General features: G+C 36.9%; 1 protein-coding gene across 2 annotated transcripts in view; it reads right to left on the bottom strand.

Annotated features, from left to right (window-relative positions):
* Nucleotides 1-14,543: 14,543 nt before the first annotated feature.
* Nucleotides 14,544-19,794, bottom strand: part of Thoc2 (THO complex subunit 2) — a 127,147-nt gene continuing 121,896 nt past the window's right edge. For both annotated transcript variants that reach the window (XM_077793550.1, XM_077793552.1), the window contains exon 39: nucleotides 14,544-15,483. The gene's annotated coding sequence lies outside the window, so the exon portion shown is untranslated. The remainder of the gene's footprint in view (nucleotides 15,484-19,794) is intronic.

Raw genomic sequence — 19,794 nt, 5'->3', positions numbered from 1 at the left:
GAGAATCATATCACAGTTTAATTTAACCATTTATGATACAGATTCTATATTCTGTTTGATTTTCTATAAATACCACTACGATAATGATTTGGGGGGAAATGTGTCTTTCAGTAAGCAATGTTGAATAAAATTATTATACATCATAATAGACCACAATGAAAGATTACAGTTTTGTAAAAATATTTTTTTTAGTTGTAGGTGGACACAATGCCTTTATTTTTATTTATTTATTTTTATGTGATGCTGAGGATTGAACCCAGTGCCTTACCCACGCTAGGTGAGCACTCTACCACTGAGCCACAACCCCAGCCCCAAGATCATAGTTTTTATTGAAGTCAATGAATTATAATCTACATATGTGCTTTGTTGACAATACAAATTATATTGTATTTTATTATCACTTTCATTTTCTGCTTTTTTCAATTTTTCTTATGGTATGTAGGATGCTTATAATCTCTCCTTCTGTTGTCAGCTTAATTATCTATATTTTCTTGATTACAGTGTTTATCTTCCTTAATTTCATGATTTTTAAATCTTCAGAGTGTTTAGTTTCTATTGTGATATAATAAGAGTATTTTTGCCAGGCATGTGGCACACACCTATAATCCCAGCAGCACGAAAGGCTGACATAGGAGGATCGTGAGTTCAAAGCCAACCTCAGCAACAGTGAGGGGCTAAGCAACTCAGTGAGACCCTGCTGCTAAATAAAATACAAAATAGGGCTGGGGATGTGGCTCAGTGGTCAAGTGCCCTTGAGTTCAATTCCAAGTACCCCACCCAAAGAAAGTGTTTTTAACACATTAAAGCTTCTGCCATCCTTCTTTCTTTTAGTTTTTGCTTTTGACTTACACAAGGGTACTTTCTGTCATATTCAAATTTTGATTGGTCAGTATTTCTGAATAAAGATACACAATATAAAATTAATTCATTCACAAGAACTATTGGCATGATTTTGCATCATATTGAGGTACATAATTGTGCATTGTAGATCACAGTACTCTTACTACTCCATGCATACAGATAAATATGTATAGGTGTTTTTCTACTGGAACATTTGTTTCTTTGAGTCATTTTGCATACTATTCCACAGAGAACTGCCATACTTCATTTGGACATGTATCATACTACTAAAACACACTCTGATACACTGGAATGCATAAAACATAAGACTTTATACATGTAGTCATTGCTTGTAGTACTGAAGATTTGGGCCTTACAAACAGAAATTCTGATGTATTCCTTTTAATTATATTTCCATCAAAAAAGAAAATGTTTATGGTATACTTATGATCATTTATGCTACATTATTTGTTTTATTTCTGACAGACGAGAATTTATGTTTTAGATAGACATTGATAAGAACAAACCCAAATACACATAAAACTTTATATGTCTGGTGATAGGACTTTCTAAAAGTAAGCTTCTAGCTGAGTACATTTTAAACCTTGTTTCTCCTCCATTAATCACATGTTCTCTGTGCCAGCACTATAAGTACATTTGTTATTGCTGAACAAATTTGACTACATTTGGGCAGAGTGGACAGTAGGAAGATTCCAGGAAGACAACCTTACTGTGGTAATAATCTTGCTATATAGAGAAATTATTTTGCACTAAACCCCAAAACATGTCCATCAAGTGTATCCATTAGCCAGACCCCAAAATTTCCCACAGTCCAGTCCAAGACCTATCCAATGTGAGGGAAAATATGATGGATAAGTTGGAATGGAAAGAGATGGCAGTCTTAAATTATTTTTGCTAAAATATTTAACTTCTAGAGCCCAACATGGCCGCCGGCGAAGAGGCAGCACATTCAATGCGTCCGTGGTAAGGGGATCAGAGAGACTCATTAATACACCCACATGCGTCAGGCTGAGAAACTTCAAGCAAAATTCCACTGAAAGGAGACCTACTGGGAACTAGTAAGTTTAATTGGAGGTGTCTGCTTGTCACAGACTACTGAATCTCGGCAACGCAGAGCAGGGGCACAGCCCCGCCAGCAGCCTGCTCACTCGTAGCAGCAATCTTAGGAGCAGGCGTGGCCTGCCTGGGCCCACACCGGCCTGGCTCTGTGAACCGCTGCTGGCCGCTGCCAGACGAGCGGCCCACACGGTGCACCGAGCTTAGGAGCGGGCGTGGCCTGCCTGGGCCCACACCGGCCCGGATCCGTGATCCACCACCGGCCGCTGCCGGGTGGTTGCAGTCCACACGTTACAGCGAACGTAGGAGCAGACATGGACCGCCTGGGCCCCAGTCACCCGGCTCTGTGAACTGCCGCCGCCCACACGCTACAGCAAACTTAGGAACGGGCGCTGCCTGCCAGGGCCCACGCCCGCCGCGGCTTTGTGAACCGCCGCCGGCTGGCGCCAAGCAGCCGCTGCCTGCAACCTTGCAGTGAGTGGGGGAGCTGGCGCTGCCTGCTCGGCCCCGGCCGGCCCGACTCTGTGAACCTCCTCTGGTGGTTTGGAGCTACAGACGACCACCCCCCACCTGCCAGCCCAGTGCTGCAAACGACCCCTGACCAGCTCTGGGAAAGGCCCCGCCCACAGCAGGAGTGGAGACTCGCCCAGTCCGGGAGGAAGAACTGCTGCACAGTGATTGACTCCCGCCTACTGAGAGGAGAGACTTGGCCCGGTAGGCATAGCTCCATCTACTGGAAGAGCAGTTAATCGAACTCTAGGACTACATTTATAATTTTTTTTTTTTGCTGTCCTTGTAAATGTTTTTTTAATCCATCTTATTTTATTTTATTCTATTTTTTTAATTTCATTTTTCATTTCTACTATTATTATTTTTTAAATTCTTTTAAATTTTCTATTTTGTTCTTTCCTTCTTTTCTGCTGCCTTTACATTTCTTTTCAATTTTCTTATTCCCCCTTCCTTGAATTCTACCTGCTTACTCTCATTCTCTTTAGTGACTTCTTCCCATCCCTTCTAATACCTTTCCTCCTAAGCATCAAATAAATTTATAGGAGTAAACAGTAACTCAGCAGTCAAACAGAACAAGAAACAATATGAACAGCATGAAAAAGCAAGGAAGAAAAGGAGTGCAAACAACGCAGGGCAGCCTAAATATTCAGGAGGATATAGAGTCACCAGAAAAATGGTCATATAAAGAACTCATGGATCACCTGAGACAGATGGAACGGAACCTTAAAGAGGATACGAGACAGCAAATTCAAGCAGCGAAAGAACACATTGAGAATGAAGTACATAAACAGATAAAGGAAGAAGTTAAGCATCTTTATCAGGAGATAGAGACTATAAAAAAGAATCAAACAATGATCTTAGAAATGAGGGAAATTATAAACCAAATTAAAAACTCAAATGAGAGTATCATTAATAGAGTGGAGCAAGTAGAAGCCAGAACGTCAGATAACGAAGACAAAATATATCATCTGGAAAAGAGTCTAGCCAACTCAGATAGGCTGGTTAAAAATCACGAGAGAAACCTACAAGAGATATGTGATAATATAAAAAAAAAACAAATTTAAGAGTCATTGGGATAGAGGAAGGGATAGAGATTCAAATCAGGGGAATGAGTAATCTACTAGATGAAATAATTGCAGAAAACTTTCCAGAAATAAAAAAGGAAACAGATATACAAATTGTAGATGCATACAGGACACTGAGCATACAAAATCACAGTAGACCAACGCCAAGACACATTGTTATGAAGATATCCAATATACAGAACAAAGAGAAAATATTAAAAGCTACAAGAGAAAAGAGAAAGATTACATTCAGGGGTAAACCAATAAGGTTAACAACGGACTTTTCAACTCAGACGCTGAAAGTGAGAAGATCCTGGAACAACGTATTTCAAACACTGAAAGACAACGGATGCCAACCAAGAATTCTGTACCCAGCAAAATTAAGCTTCAGATATGACAACGAAATAAAAATCTTTCACGATAAACAAAAACTAAAAGAATTTGCAGCCAGAAAACCAGCGTTGCAAAGCATCTTGAGCAAAACACTTCACGAGGAAGAAATGGAAAACAATAACCAAAGCCAACAGTGGGAAGTACCTCAGTAAAGACAGATGGAGCGGGGAAAGCTAATCATGGAGAAACAAACGAAATATTAAAAAAAAGATAAATAATCAAACATGGCTGGAAGTACAAACCATATATCAATAGTAACTCTAAACATTAATGGTTTAAACACTCCAATAAAGCGACATAGGTTGGTAACATGGATTAAAAAAACAAATCCAACAATATGCTGCCTCCAGGAGACACACCTGACTGGAAAAGACATACACAGGCTGAAGGTGAAAGGTTGGGAAAAAATATACCACGCACACGGTCCGCGCAAGCAAGCAGGTGTGGCCATCCTCATATCAAATAAAATCGACTTCAAGACTAAGTTAATCCAAAGGGGTAAGGAAGGACATTATATACTGTTAAAAGGAACCATTAAACAACAAGATATAACAATTATCAATATTTATGCACCAAATAACGGTGCTGCAAAATACATAAAACAAATTCTCCTCAAGTTCAAGAATCAAATAGATCACAACACAATAATTATGGGTGACTTCAACACACCTCTCTCACCATTGGACAGAACCTCCAAGCAAAAGTTGAATAAAGAAACTATACAACTCAATACCACAATCAATAACCTAGACTTAACTGACATATATAGAATATACCAACCATCATCAAATGGATATACTTTTTTCTAAGCAGCACATGGATCCTTCTCAAAAATAGACCATATATTATGCCATAGGGCAACCCTCAATAAATATAAAGGGGTGGAGATTATACCATGCATTTTATCTGATCATAATGGATTGAAACTGGAAATTAATGATAAAAGAAGGAAGGGAAAATCCAATATCACATAGAAAATGAACAATATGTTACTGAATGATCAAGGGGTTACAGAAGACATAAAGGAGGAAATCAAAAAATTCTTAGAGATAAATGAAAATTCAGACACAACATATCGGAATCTATGGGAAACAATGAAAGCAGTTTTAAGAGGGAAATTCATTGCCTGGAGGTCATTCCTCAAAAAAAGGAAAAACTAACAAATAAATGAGCTCACACTTCATCTCAAAGCCCTAGAAAAGGAAGAGCAAAACAATAGTAAATGCAGCAGAAAGCAAGAAATAATTAAAATCAGAGCGGAAATCAATGAAATTGAAACAAAAGAAACTATTGAAAAAATTAACAAAACTAAAAGTTGGTTCTTTGAAAAAACAAACAAGATTGACAGACCCTTAGCCATGCTAACGAAGAGAAGAAGAGAGAGAACTCAAATTACTAACATAAGGGATGAAAAAGGCAATATCACAACAGACGCCACAGAAATACAGAAGATAATTAGAAATTATTTTGAAAACCTATATTCCAATAAAATAGAAGATAGTGAAGACATTGATAAATTTCTTAAGACATATGACTTGCCCAGACTGAGTCAGGAGGACACACACGATTTGAACAGACCAATATCAATGGATGAAATTGAAGAAGTAATCAAAAGACTACCAACCAAGAAAAGCCCAGGACCAGATGGGTATACAGCGGAGTTTTACAAAACCTTTAAAGAAGAATTAATACCAATACTTTTCAAGTTATTTCAGGAAATAGAAAAAGAGGGAGTTCTTCCAAATTCATTCTATGAGGCCAACATCACATTGATTCCGAAACCAGACAAAGACACTTCAAAGAAAGAAAACTACAGACCAATATCTCTGATGAACCTAGATGCAAAAATCCTCAATAAAATTCTGGCGAATCAGATACAAAGACACATCAAAAAAATTGTGCACCATGATCAAGTAGGATTCATCCCTGGGATGCAAGGCTGGTTCAATATATGGAAATCAATAAATGTTATTCACCACATCAATAGACTTAAAGATAAGAACCATATGATCATCTCGATAGACGCAGAAAAAGCATTCGACAAAGTACAGCATCCCTTTATGTTCAAAACATTAGAAAAACTAGGGATAACAGGAACTTACCTTGATATTGTAAAAGCTATCTACACTAAGCCCCAGGCTAACATCATTCTGAACGGAGAAAAATTGGAGGCATTCCCTCTAAAATCTGGAACAAGACAGGGATGCCCTTTATCACCACTTCTATTCAATATAGTTCTCGAAACACTGGCCAGAGCAATTAGACAAACGAAAGAAATTAAAGGCATAAAAATTGGAAAAGATGAACTTAAATTATCACTATTTGCAGATGACATGATTCTATACATAGAAGACCCAAAAGGGTCTACAAAAAAACTACTAGAACTAATAAATGAATTCCGCAAAGTGGCAGGATATAAAATCAACACGCACAAATCAAAGGCATTTCTGTATATCAGTGACAAAACTTCTGAAACGGAAGTGAGGAAAAACACTCCATTCACAATATCCTCAAAAAAAAATAAAATACTTGGGAATCAGCCTAATAAAAGAGGTGAAAGATTTATACAATGAAAACTACAGATCCCTAAAAAGAGAAGTAGAAGAAGATCTTAGAAGATGGAAAGATATACCCTGTTCATGGATAGGCAGAACTAACATCATCAAAATGGCGATATTACCAAAAGTCCTCTATAGGTTTAATGCAATGCCAATCAAAATCCCAATGGCATTGCTTGTAGAAATAGATAAAGCAATCATGAAATTCATATGGAGAAATAAAAGACCCAGAATAGCAAAAGCAATTCTGAGCAGGAAGTGTGAATCAGGTGGTATAGCAATACCAGATTTCAAACTATACTACAGAGCAATAGTAGCAAAAACAGCATGGTACTGGTACCAAAACAGGCGGGTGGACCAATGGTACAGAATAGAGGATACAGAGACTAATCCACAAAGTTACAACTATCTTATATTTGATAAAGGGGCTAAAAGCATGCAATGGAGGAAGGATAGCATCTTCAACAAATGGTGTTGGGAAAACTGGAAATCCATATGCAACAAAATGAAACTGAATCCCCTCCTCTCACCATGCACAAAAGTGAGCTCAAAATGGATCAAGGACCTGGATATCAAATCAGAGACTCTGCTTATGATAGAAGAAAAAGTTGGCTACGATCTACATATTGTGGGATCAGGCTCCAAATTCCTTAACAGGACGCCTATAGCACAAGAGATAACAGCAAGAATCAACAAATGGGACTTACTTAAACTAAAAAGTTTTTTCACAGCAAGAGAAACAATAAGAGAAGTAAATCGGGAGCCTACATCATGGGAACAAATTTTTACTCCTCACACTTCAGACAGAGCCTTAATATCCAGAGTATACAAAGAACTCAAAAAATTAGACAATAAGACAACAAATACCCCAATCAACAAATGGGCCAAGGACCTGAACAGACACTTCTCAGAGGAGGACATACAATCAATCAACAAATACATGAAAAAAATGCTCACCATCTCTAGCAGTCAGAGAAATGCAAATCAAAACTACCCTAAGATACCATCTCACTCCAGTAAGATTGGCAGCCATTATGAAGTCAAACAACAACAAGTGCTGGAGTGGATGTGGGGAAAAGGGTACTCTTGTACATTGCTGGTGGGACTGTAAATTGGTGCAGCCAATTTGGAAAGCAGTATGGAGATTCCTGGGAAAGCTGGGAATGGAACCACCATTTGACCCAGTTATTGCCCTTCTTGGTCTATTCCCTGAAGACCTTAAGAGAGCGTACTACAGGGATACTGCCACATCGATGTTCATAGCAGCACAATTCACAATAGTTAGACTGTGGAACCAACCCAGATGCCCTTCAATGGATGAATGGATTAAAAAATGTGGCAGTTATACACCATGGAGTATTACGCAGCTCTAAAAAATGACAAATTCATGGAATTTGCAGGGAAATGGATGGCACTAGAGCAGATTATGCTTAGTGAAGCCAGCCAATCCCTAAAAAACAAATACCAAATGTCTTCTTTGATATAATGAGAGCAACTAAGAATAGAGCAGGGAGGAAGAGCAGGAAGAAAAGATTGATATTAAACAGAGACACGAGATGGGAGGGAAAGAGAGAGAAAAGGGAAATTGCATGGAAATGGAAAGAGACCCTCATTGTTATAAAAAACTACATAAAAGAGGTTGTGAGGGGAATTGGAAGAAAAAACAAGGAGAGAAATGAATTACAGTAGATGGGATAGAGAGAGAAGATGGGAGGGGAGGGGAGGGGGGATAGTAGAGGATAGGAAAGGTAGCAGAATACAACAGTTACTAATAGGGCATTATGTAAAAAGGTGAATGTGTAACTGATGTGATTCTGCAATCTGTATTTGGGGTAAAAATGGGAGTTCATAACTCACTTGAAACTAATGTCTGAAATATGATATGTCAAGAGCCTTGTAAGGTTTTGAACAACCAATAAAAAAAAATATTTAACTTCTACAAGTGTTACAAAAACATATGACTATGTAAACACATTGCTAGGGCTCCTCCAGGCTCTTAGAAGGGACTCATTTGCTTCATGGTAAATTCACCTTTGGTTCACACAACAGCCAAAGCGATTTTAAAAAACTATAAACCATTTGTGCCTCTCCCTTACTTTATAGCCTCTGATGACTAACCACTGTTTTTAGATTACAATACAAGCTCTTGCCAGGCACAGTGGCACACACCTATAATTCTATAAACTTGAGGGGTTGAGGCAGGAGAACAGCAAATTAGGGCCAGCCTGGGCAACTTAGTGAGACTCTGTCTCAAAATAAAATTTAAAAAGGTCTGCAGATGGGCTGGGGTTGTGGCTCAGTGGTAAAGTGCTTGGCTAGATGCAGGAGACACTGGGTTCAATCCTCAGTACCACATTAAAAAAAATGAAATAAAAATACTGTGTCATCTACAACTAAAAAATATTTTTTAAAAAGCCTGGGAATATAGCTTAATGATATAGACCCCTGGGTTCAATGTCACTACCAGAAAATAATTTAAGTAATTTAAAATAAAACGCAAACTCCTTACCAAACCTGATCTGTCCCTTTCTGTGTCTCTAACTCTACTGCCGATATTTGCCCTGTCCATTACACATTATCCACACAACATACTCCTGTGTGCTTATTAAAACCCCAATAATCCCCTCCTCTGCGTGTCAGATTCTTCCTGTATTGAGTACAAGAAAGTTTAAGAATCTGTTGGTAAAGTACACTGATTGTAAACTTTGCTCTTTCTAGTATACTTTAATCAAATAATATATAAAAGCCTGCTATCCCTTAAGCACTAACTTGTAAATTTAAAAACAAACAAAGAAAGGAACCAGAGCTTCTTGGAGAAATGGTTGGTTGATTCTAGGCATGGGGCAGGAAATATATAAAATGAGTCTGGAAATACTTGTTCACACCAGAAAACAAGGATGCCATCAATGACTAGAGAGGTCATGTCAAAAGACATAGGAGACAATCTGAAAGAATCAATGAGGTTAATAACTCTAATGCACTGAAACACATTAAATGTTTAAATCCATGAGTTAATACAAATTTTCAAATACACAATATTGGTCATTTTGGAAAAAACAATGAATTAATTCATTATTGTGAAAACAGATAAATGGGGGGGGCAAAATCAAATATTTATCCTACCTTTCCTGTAGAAACTGTACCTACCACTTGAAAAAATAATAGTTATGGGGAAGTTCCACTCATTATAAAAGTGCTCCAGCTTTTAAATGAAAAAGAAATGATAGAGTTATCATATCACCCATTTTGCAACACCTAACAAATTAATACATTTAGGCATTGATCATCAACTTCTACTAATATCACACCAAAAAAAGGAACCACAGATCTAATATTCTTTGTGATAAAATGTACAACATCTCTAATGAAATATTCTTGTTTAAAAGGGGGGGGTGGATAGAGAGGAGAGGAAAGAGAAAGAAGGGGAGGGGGCAGAGGAAGAACAGTGATGACAAAAGAATATATTTACTATTAGCACAAATAGCAAAATCCAAGCAGTGGACTTTCTTTGGGAAAAATAACCTAGTTTCTAAATAATTTTAATAAACTAGTAAATAATTTCAAGAAAAATAAAAAGAAATAGAAGAGAATCATAAGGTAAGAGGCTTAATAGACATATGATCCTAACTTTAAAAATATGACTACAAGAGAAATAAAAACATATGTCCATACAAAAACCTTCCCTGAACTCAAACATTGTTGGTGGGATTGAAAATAAGTACAACTTGGGAAAGCAGTATGGAGATTCCTCAAAAGACTAGGAATAGAGACATCCTATGAACCAGCTATCCCACTCTTCAGTGCCTGTGCAAAATAACTAAAATCAGGACACTACAGTGATACAGGCACATCAATGATTAGATCTGTGCAATTCACAATTACCAAGTTAGGGAATCAGCCCAGCTGCCTGTCAAGAGATGAATGGATAAAGAAAATGTAGTGTGTATATATTCACAATGAAGTTTTACTGAGCCATAAAGAAGAATGAAATTATGGCATTTGCTAATAAATGGATGGAACTGAAGAACATTATGCTAAGTGAAATAAGCAAGACTCAGAAAGTTGAGGGTCAAATGTTTTCTCTCATATGCAGAAGCTAGAGCATAATAAGGAAAAAGAAGGGGAAGGATTAGATATCGCAAAAATAGAGGAATGATCAGTGGAGTAAAGGAAAGAGATACTGGGGGAGGGTGCAAGGACAGGAAAAAGCAGCCACACAGAATGCATTTGACAAAATACGCTATGTACTTATATAAATATATCAGTGAATTGCACCTTCATATATAACTATAAAGCTCCACTTTAAAAAAACAATAAATAAATAGAAGGAATACCCGTAGAATAGAAGAGAACAAGAGGAGAGAGAAAGGGAAGCAAATAGGAAGCACTGGGGATTGAAATGGAGCATATTAAATTCCACGCATTTATGTCAAAATTCACCCCACTGTTTCAGTCAGCTTTTTGGCCACTGTGACCAAAAGACCTGACAAGAACAATTAGAGAAGGAAAAATTTATTTGGCTCACAGTTTCAGAGGTCTCAGTCCATAGATGGCCAACTCCATTGCTCTGGGCCCAAGATGAGGAAAAACATCATCGTGGAAGTATGTGGAGGAGGTAAGCAGCTCAGGACATGGCAATCAGGAAGCAACAAGAATTCTCCTCACCAAGGACAAAATACTAACCCCAACATCATGCCCCCAGTGACCCAGCTTCTCCAGCCACAACCTACATGCCTACAGTTACCACCCAATTATCCATAATAGTAAATTAATGCACTGATTAAAGTTCTCATAATCCAATTATTTCTTTTTTTAATTTTTTTTTGAGAGAGAGAGAATTTCAATATTTATTTTCTAGTTATCAGTGGATACAATATTTTTGTTGGTATGTGGTGCTGGGGATCGAACCCGGGCCGCACGCATGCAAGGTGGGCACGCTACTGCTTGAGCCACATCCCCAGCCCATAATCCAATTATTTCACCTCTAGAATTTCTTGCATTATTTTACACATGAGCTTTTGGGTGACACCTCATATCTAAACCATAATACCCACTATTGTGTATAACTACAATGCATTGATAAAAGCATTTTTAAAAATTTGAAAACCACTTGTACCTCAATGTTGACAGCAGCATTATTTAGCCCAAAATAAATATAACTTAACTGTCTATCAACTGATAAATGGATAAATAAAATGTAGCATATTCATATAATGGAATGTTATATAACAAAAAAGGAATGAAAGATGGCACATGCCTGTAACCCCAGCTACATAGGAGGTTAAGGATGATCACAGGTTTGAGGCCAGTCTGGGAAACATAGTGAGACCCTGTCTCAAAATTAAATTTGAAAAAGGGGTGGGGGTGAAGCTCAGTGGTAGAGCATTTTCCTAGCATGAGCAAGGCCTGGGTTCAATACTCAGTAAAATGAATGAATGAATGAATGAGGTTGGGGGCAGTAGCACATGCCTGTAATCCCAGCAGCTTGGGAGGCTGAGGCAGGAGGATCACGAGTTAAAAATCAGCCTCAGCAAAAGCGAGGTTCTAAGCAACTCAGTGAGGCCCTGTCTATAAATAAAATATAAAAATAGAGCTGGGAATGTGGCTCAGTGGTTGAGTGCCCCCAAGTTCAATCCCTGGCACCCCCACAAGAAAATACAAAGGAAGTACTGATCAGTGCTACAGCATGAATGAACCTTGAAAATATTATGCCAAGTGAAAGAAGCCAGTCATAAAATACTACATATTGTATGGCTTCATTTATGTGAATGTCTAGAATAAGTAAATTATAAGAATAGAAAGTAGATTAGGGGTTGCCTACAGTGGGGAAATTGGAGAGAAATGAGAGAAAGGATCACCACAAGTAGGCGATTTCTTTTTAGGGTGATGAAAAAGTTCTAAATTGATTATGGTGAAAGTTACACAACTTCAAAGATATGTTAAAGGCCACTGAATTGTATACATTAAATGGGTTAATTGTGTATAATGTACATTATATCTTAATAAAGTTGTTTTAAAATTATGACATTTATGAAACCATCAGAAATTTGAACATTGGCTATATAAAGATATATAACTGTTGATATTTTAGTTGACAATGGTCATGAGTATTATTAAATAATCTATTTTTAGAGAAAAATACTAAATTATTTACAGCTGAAATTATGTGACATATAAGAAGTGCTTCAAAATAATTTAGAAGTGAGAATATAGATGCAACAGATTGATCATAATAGTTTAAGTGATGTGTACATAGAAGTTCACTATACTATTCTCCTTCTTTTTACTTTGCTTAAAATTTTTTCATCAAATTTAATTTCAATGATTTAAAATAATACTCCAGAAGGACTGATCTTTGGTCATTGTATACAAAAGTCATCCTGTGAGTCAGACTGATGTTTTACCTAAAGGGAGAAGACACTCTCATTGCTAATAATCCATGAAGAAAAATGAAGACTAAAGTCAGGCTTAGACTAACTTCTGATGTGGTAGAGTACTAATGTAACTAGTATGTAATTTGTAATCCTAGGTTGGTGAAGATTGGTTATCCACATAAACACAAACATCCGGAAGAGTCAAAAGCAAAAAGCTAATAAGACACAAAATATACAAATTACTTTTTAAATTAATAAATTTAGCCATGTAAAAAATTAATAATTTCTTTTCACACTTAAACTAAAAGTAGGCCAGAGACTTGAAAAAGGTATTTGTAAAACAAACAACTTTGTAAAAAAAAAAAAAAAAAAAAAACTAACAGACCTTTTTATCCTGAATATATCAAAAACTGCTAAAATTCAACAAGGGAAAGACAACCTAACAGAAAACTGGGTAAAAGATTTCAATGGGCACTTTGTAAAAGAGAGTATTCAAATGAGTAATAAGCATATAAAAGGTACACAACTTTTTTTAATCCATTCATCCACTGAAGGGCATCTAGGTTGGTTCCACAGTTTAGCTATTGTGAATTGTGCTGCTATAAACATTGATGTGGCTATGTCCCTGTAGGATGCTGTTTTTAAGTCCTTTGGGTATAGTCCGAGAAGAGGAATAGCTGGGTCAAATGGTGATTCCATTCCCAGATTTCCAAGGAATCTCCATACTGCTTTCCATATTGGCTACACCAATTTGCAGTCCCACCAGCAATGTATGAGTGTGCCCTTTTCCCCACATCCTCGCCAACACTTATTGTTGGTGTCTTCATAATAGCTACCATTCTGACTGGAGTGAGATGATATCTTATAGTAATTTTGATTTGTATTTCTCTAATTTCTGGAGATGATGAACACTTTTTCATATATTTGTTGATTGATTGTATATCCTCTTCTGAGAAGTGTCTGTTCAGGTTCTTGGCCCATTTGTTGATTAGGTTATTCATTTTTTTGTGTGTGTGTGCTTAGGTTTTGAGTTCTTTATATACCCTAGAGATTAGTGCTCTATCTGACATGTGAGGGGTAAAAATTTGCTCCCAGGATGTAGGCTCTCTGTCCACCTCACAGATTGTGGCATATATACACAATGGAATTTTACTCAGCAATAAAAGAGAATAAAATCATGGCATTTGCAGGTAAATGGATGGCGTTGGAGAAGATAATGCTAAGTGAAGTTAGCCAATCCCCCCAAAAACAAATGGCAAATGTTTTGTTTGATATAAGGAAGCTGACTCATAGTGGGGTAGGAAGGGGGAGCATGGGAGGATTAGATGAATTCTAGATAGGACAAAAGGGTGGGGGGGAAGAGACGAGGCAGGGTGGAATGTGATATCATTATCCAAAGAACATGTATGAAGACACAAATTGGTGTCAACACACTTTATATACAACCAGAGATATGAAATATTGTGCTGTATACATGTAATAAGAATTGTAATGCAGTCTGCTGTGATTTTTAAAAAATCAATAAAAAGGTATACAACTCATTAGTCATCAGAGAAATATAAATTGACACATAAATACACATCCACCAGAAAGGCTAAAATGAAGAAAAAATAGAATATACTGTGTATTAACAAGGATATAGAGCAATTGGAATTGAAATATATTGCCATTAGGATATAAATTGGTGCAACCACTTTAGGCAACTGTTTGACACTGTCCACTAGAGCATAATACGTGCATGTATACCCTATAGTTATACAATTTCAATTCAAGGTAAGTACCCAAAAGAAATCCATGCATATACTCACCAAAAGATTTATACAATACCATTTATATCAACACTATTTGTAATAGCCAATACCTAAAAATGGCAACATATTCATCAGCAAAGAAAGAATACATACATATAGCAGTGAGAATGTATGATCTATAACTTCACATAAGAGGTGAACCCCCAAAACTTAATATTGAATGAAAGAAGACAGACACAAAGAATACATACTGTATGAATGCACCTACCTAAAGTTCAAAACCAGGCAATTTCATTATAAATGATAGAATCAAGAGAGTGGTCACACTTGGCAGAGGGGGTGGGAAAGTGATATAAGAGGAGGCTTCTAGAGTTTGAAATTCCTTGTATTTTTATTGAATGATGGTTATAGCTGTGTTTATTTTTGCAAAAGTGAATAGTTATTTACTTATAATTTTTCTGTATGAAACACTTCAACTAAAATTATCAGTTTTTTAGGGTGAAAGACTTAAAATTATTATTTTTAAAAAGATGAAACACTATAATAACCTAATATACAGAGTTCTACTCCTTTAGAATCTTCTAACTTTCTCCTACAGTAGTTATTCTCACTCAGTTTTAGGGACAAGGAATCTGAAAACAAACAGCTTTATTAAGGTTTAACATATATAAGATGAAATTCATCAATTGTAATGAAAGGGAATAGTTTAATGACAGAGTAAGTGCCAAGCCCTCTGACAAGCAAGATACAGACATAAACTTGACACAGTCCTTGTCATTAACAATGAAAATAAGATTAAGAGGTAAATTGGGGCTGGGGATGTGGCTCAAGCGGTAGCGTGCTCGCCTGGCATACGTGCGGCCCAGGTTCGATCCTCAGCACCACATACAAACAAAGATGTTGTGTCCGCCGAAAACTAAAAAAAAAAAAAAATATTAAAAAAATTAAAAGGTGAAATTGATTTTTTTTTAAAAAAGAGGTAAGTCAACAATCACTGAAAAGTTAGTGTAATCTTTCAGTAGGGCATGGTGGCAAAGGCCCAGTGGCTCAGGAAGCTGAGGCAGGAGGATAAAAAGTTCAAAGCCAGCCTCAAGAATTTAGCAAGGCCCTAAGAAAATTAGCAAGACCCTGACTCAAAATCATCATCATCATCATAGGGCTAAGGATACGGCTCAGTGGTAAAGCACCTCTGGGTCCAGTTCCCAATACAAAAAAGAAAAAGATATTTCATACCTCACTGACTTTCATGCCTCACCAAAATAAAGAATATTTCACACATCTACTTATCACTTAGAGAAGGAAATTAGACTTTATTTGAGCCAGTAAGTAGTTAAAATTTCCTTGGACATATCTCACAGGAAGCAGAGGGATATGACCCTTAAAATATTCCTAATGACTTCAACATACTAGCTTTAAAATGATTGGAAGAATGACTACATGTAAGGTCCACTTGGTTGCTATCTTCTACTGCCCCAAAAATGTTCTTCTCCAAAGATTAACATATTCCTGTTCCCAGCACGTTGGAAGAACTGAATAATTAAACAGATCCTGGGAGGCTGGATCATGTAAATTACCTCAATAGTGTTATTTTAATCATAAAGAGAACGCATTTAAAAAAATTAAACTCTTAGTATTTTTCAAAGTTGCTCTAAACCCACTCTTTCTCAAACTAATGACAATTATCACCAAAAGAAAAAATTACAGGAATCTTTTTCATCTTCCATCAAAATAATTATACAAATCTTAGGAAATCTTCTCTATTATTTACCCAGATTATAGAAAAGGGGTGGCAGACCTTATAATGTAGGGACCAACCTAGAAATTCATTTGCTCAGGTTCCCTGATGGAAAAACATTTCTGATTAGCTGACTAGCCATCTTCAATGCATCAATAATTTGGGTTCCAAAAAAATGTATCTGCATGTCAACTGTTTCAAATTCAGAACATATTTTCCCATATAAACAAAGGATGGTTAGTATCTCAGATCAGCTCCCAAGTCTATGACTTATAAATTGACCTCAACCATGACACTACCAGTACTAGTCTGGGTCCCAAGAGCAATAGGCTGCAGTACAGGAGAGAAAAGTCTCTTCCTTTCCATTGCTGAGCACTTCAGAAAAAAGTTTCCCAAAGGGCCAAGCCCAGGTCTTCTAATATTCCTCTCCAAATGTGTTTCTCTCTCCCACATCCCTCGTGACTACCACAACCCCTACTTTAGGGCTTGGGTTGAGGGAGAGGGAAGCAGGTTGAGCAACAGCTGACTCAGCTATGATATCTGGTATGTAAGACATGGACATCACCTCTAGAAAAACTGATATAGAGAAAGGATTCTGCCAGGCACATGCCTATAATCTCAGTAGCTTGGGAGGCCTCAGCAACTTACCAAGGTGCTAAACAACTCTGAGACCCTGTCTCTAAATAAAATACAAAGATAGGTCGAGGGATGTGGCTCAGTGATTGGGTGCCCCCGAGTTCAATCCCCAGTACCAGAGGAGGGGGGATTCTGTTTATGGGATATGGGTGCACAAGATGGGATTAGTCATAAAGGACAAGAGAAAAATTCTGTTACCAAAACCTGCCTGCAAGATTGAAGCAGGACCAACAGCAAATCTAATGCTGAACCTACTAAATGATTTATCTAGCACTTTTTACACTCCTCCAGCCCAGGGACAGAATTGGACACAGCATCTAAGTTTGGGGGTCAATTTGGAGGAAGGTAATAGTCCAAGTGAGAACTGAAGGATTTCAGGTTGGAGAGTCAAACAGGTGATAATCATCTGTCGATCTGATAAAATGGTTTTACTCATTTAAAGGAAATAACACTAGGTCACTGTTTCAACAAGTATTCATTGAATAACTAAAACATGCCATGTGTACTGTTAAATGCTAGCATTAGACAGTCTCTGATATCATGGAATTTATATCCTAGGTCAGTGTGGAAGATTTCAGTGGGACCAAAAAAAATCCTGAATGAAGGAGCAAAAGTGGGAAAAGCAACTGCTTCAAACCCAGTTTGGAGGTAAATAAATTGTAAAGTGTGACCAAGTCAACTATTCAAGACTCATTAAGTATCAGTTGTGACACATTCCTCCTATAGTGAAACTAGAGGAAACCAACAAACACAAAACCTGGAAATTTAACTTCACATGTCAGACCAAGGTGGGAGCATCAAGAGGCTAGGTTCTTTTGGGTAACTTTCCTACCTCTCCTTTACCCTCAAAGAGCTATCTGGGCTGCCCACTATGGCTACCTTCCAGAATCAGGCTGTGTCCTTTTCTATGACTTTTGCCTAGGTACTCTTACCTCTCTAACCTCTTCAGTGCTTTCCCAGGGAACATGGGATAATCATTGAAAGCATTTTTTTAGTGATAGTGAATTGAGTGCCCCTCCTGTAATATCCTAGCATAATGAATATGTACATCTCCAGAAATCCCTATAAAGTACTTAATTGTGAGAATTTCACATACCACAGCTAGCTAGTACCTATTTTGGAAACAAGGCCTTTCAGTGCCCAAACTGCACTGCATACAACTGCCTACCCAATCTGCATGCATACATAACTAGGTCAAGTACCCTAGAATTGATATCGTAACAAGTTCTTCATCCTCTGATTTTTTAAAAAACATTTTAGTTGTAGATGTAAACGATATTTTTTATTTATTTATTTTTATGAGGTGCTGAAGAGCAAACCCAGTGCCTCACAAATGGTAGGCAGGCACTCTGCCACTGAGCTACAGCCCCAGTCCATACCCTATTTTTTTTAATGACATTTATCAAAACTTCATAAAATATGTGTCAAGCATCATTCTAAGCACTTTGTATAAATTATCTCATTTAATACATAGGACAACCTCATGGAATAGTTGTTGTTATTAGCCTCATATTACAAATGGAAAAACTGAGGCACAATCCATCTAAAACAAGGCAGAAAAAGAAAAAGGACAATGAGACAAATAGAAAACAAATAGCAAGATGTAATATTTAACTGCAACCATATCAATAATTACATTAAATGTATGGTCTAAACATGCCCAACTAAAAAAGACAGAGATTGTAAAATTGGATTAAAAAGCAAGAAACCTATTTTCAATATAAGGGGCAAACAAAAAACACACCATACTAATACAATAAAAGAAAGTCAGGGAGGCTATAATTAATATCCAAGTAGATTTTAGAAGTAGTATATAATCTTAGATGTGTATATGTAATAATGAAGTTCAAAAATACATGAAGCAAAAACTGACAAAATTTAATACAAATCACAATTGTTTCCAGATTTCAATATGCCTTTTTTAGTAATTGACAGATCAGACAGACAGTAAATCGGCAAAAACTTGGAACACCATCAACCACCTTAAATGACACTTACAGAACACTACATCCAGTAAGAACAGAATAAACATTCTTTTCAAGTTCATACAGACTATTCACCATGGGAGGTCAGGTACTAGGCCATAAAACAAATCTCAGCAAATTCAACAGGTTCTAAATAATTCAAAATAGGTTCTTTGACCACAATAGAAGTAGATATCAGTAACACAGGATATCTAAGAAATGTAGGAATATTTGGAAATTAAACAATGCACATGGGTCAAAGGAAACAAATGGCAAGTTGAGAAGTATTTTGAGCTGAGTGAAAATGAAAATACCACACATTAAATTTTGGGGATACAGAAATACCACACATTAAATTTTGGGGATACAGCTAGAGCTGTGGTTGGAGGAAAATTTATAGCATAAAATTTTTAAATGCTTACATAAATTTTCACTTGCCACTGGTACATTTTCCAGGAAAAAAAAAAAAAAACAAGAACAAAATTATTCAGTCTTGAACACAACTCCAATCATAGAAAAGTGAACTACCATTGATGAAAGTTAATGGAGAAGGATGTTTAAGTTGTCAGAAGCAGCTCTAAACTTCAAATCGCTTATTTTGGTAATAGATGCTTGCTGGCAATACATATCTATGTGACTGAAGGTAGTGAAGGTTGTTTAAAGAAGGCTAGGGGTCAGTGAACAGCAGCAGCATGGACTAGCAAAGTTGATGAACTCTAATCCCAGGTCAGAGGCTGATGTTCTTGCTTTTAAAATATCCTTTGCTACCCATGGGTTGTGTGGGGCCTAATATACTTATCATCCACAGAAATAAGTCTCTAAATAAATCTGTCCCAAGTAAGGACAGAGATGTTGGAATTTCATGCTGGTTATACACTGTCATTCCCAAATA

Source organism: Urocitellus parryii, chromosome X (assembly GCF_045843805.1).
Source record: "Urocitellus parryii isolate mUroPar1 chromosome X, mUroPar1.hap1, whole genome shotgun sequence".
Taxonomy (NCBI): Eukaryota; Metazoa; Chordata; class Mammalia; order Rodentia; family Sciuridae; genus Urocitellus; species Urocitellus parryii.
The sequence above is the reverse complement of the archived record's forward strand: the minus strand, read 5'-3'. Positions and strand labels throughout refer to the sequence as shown.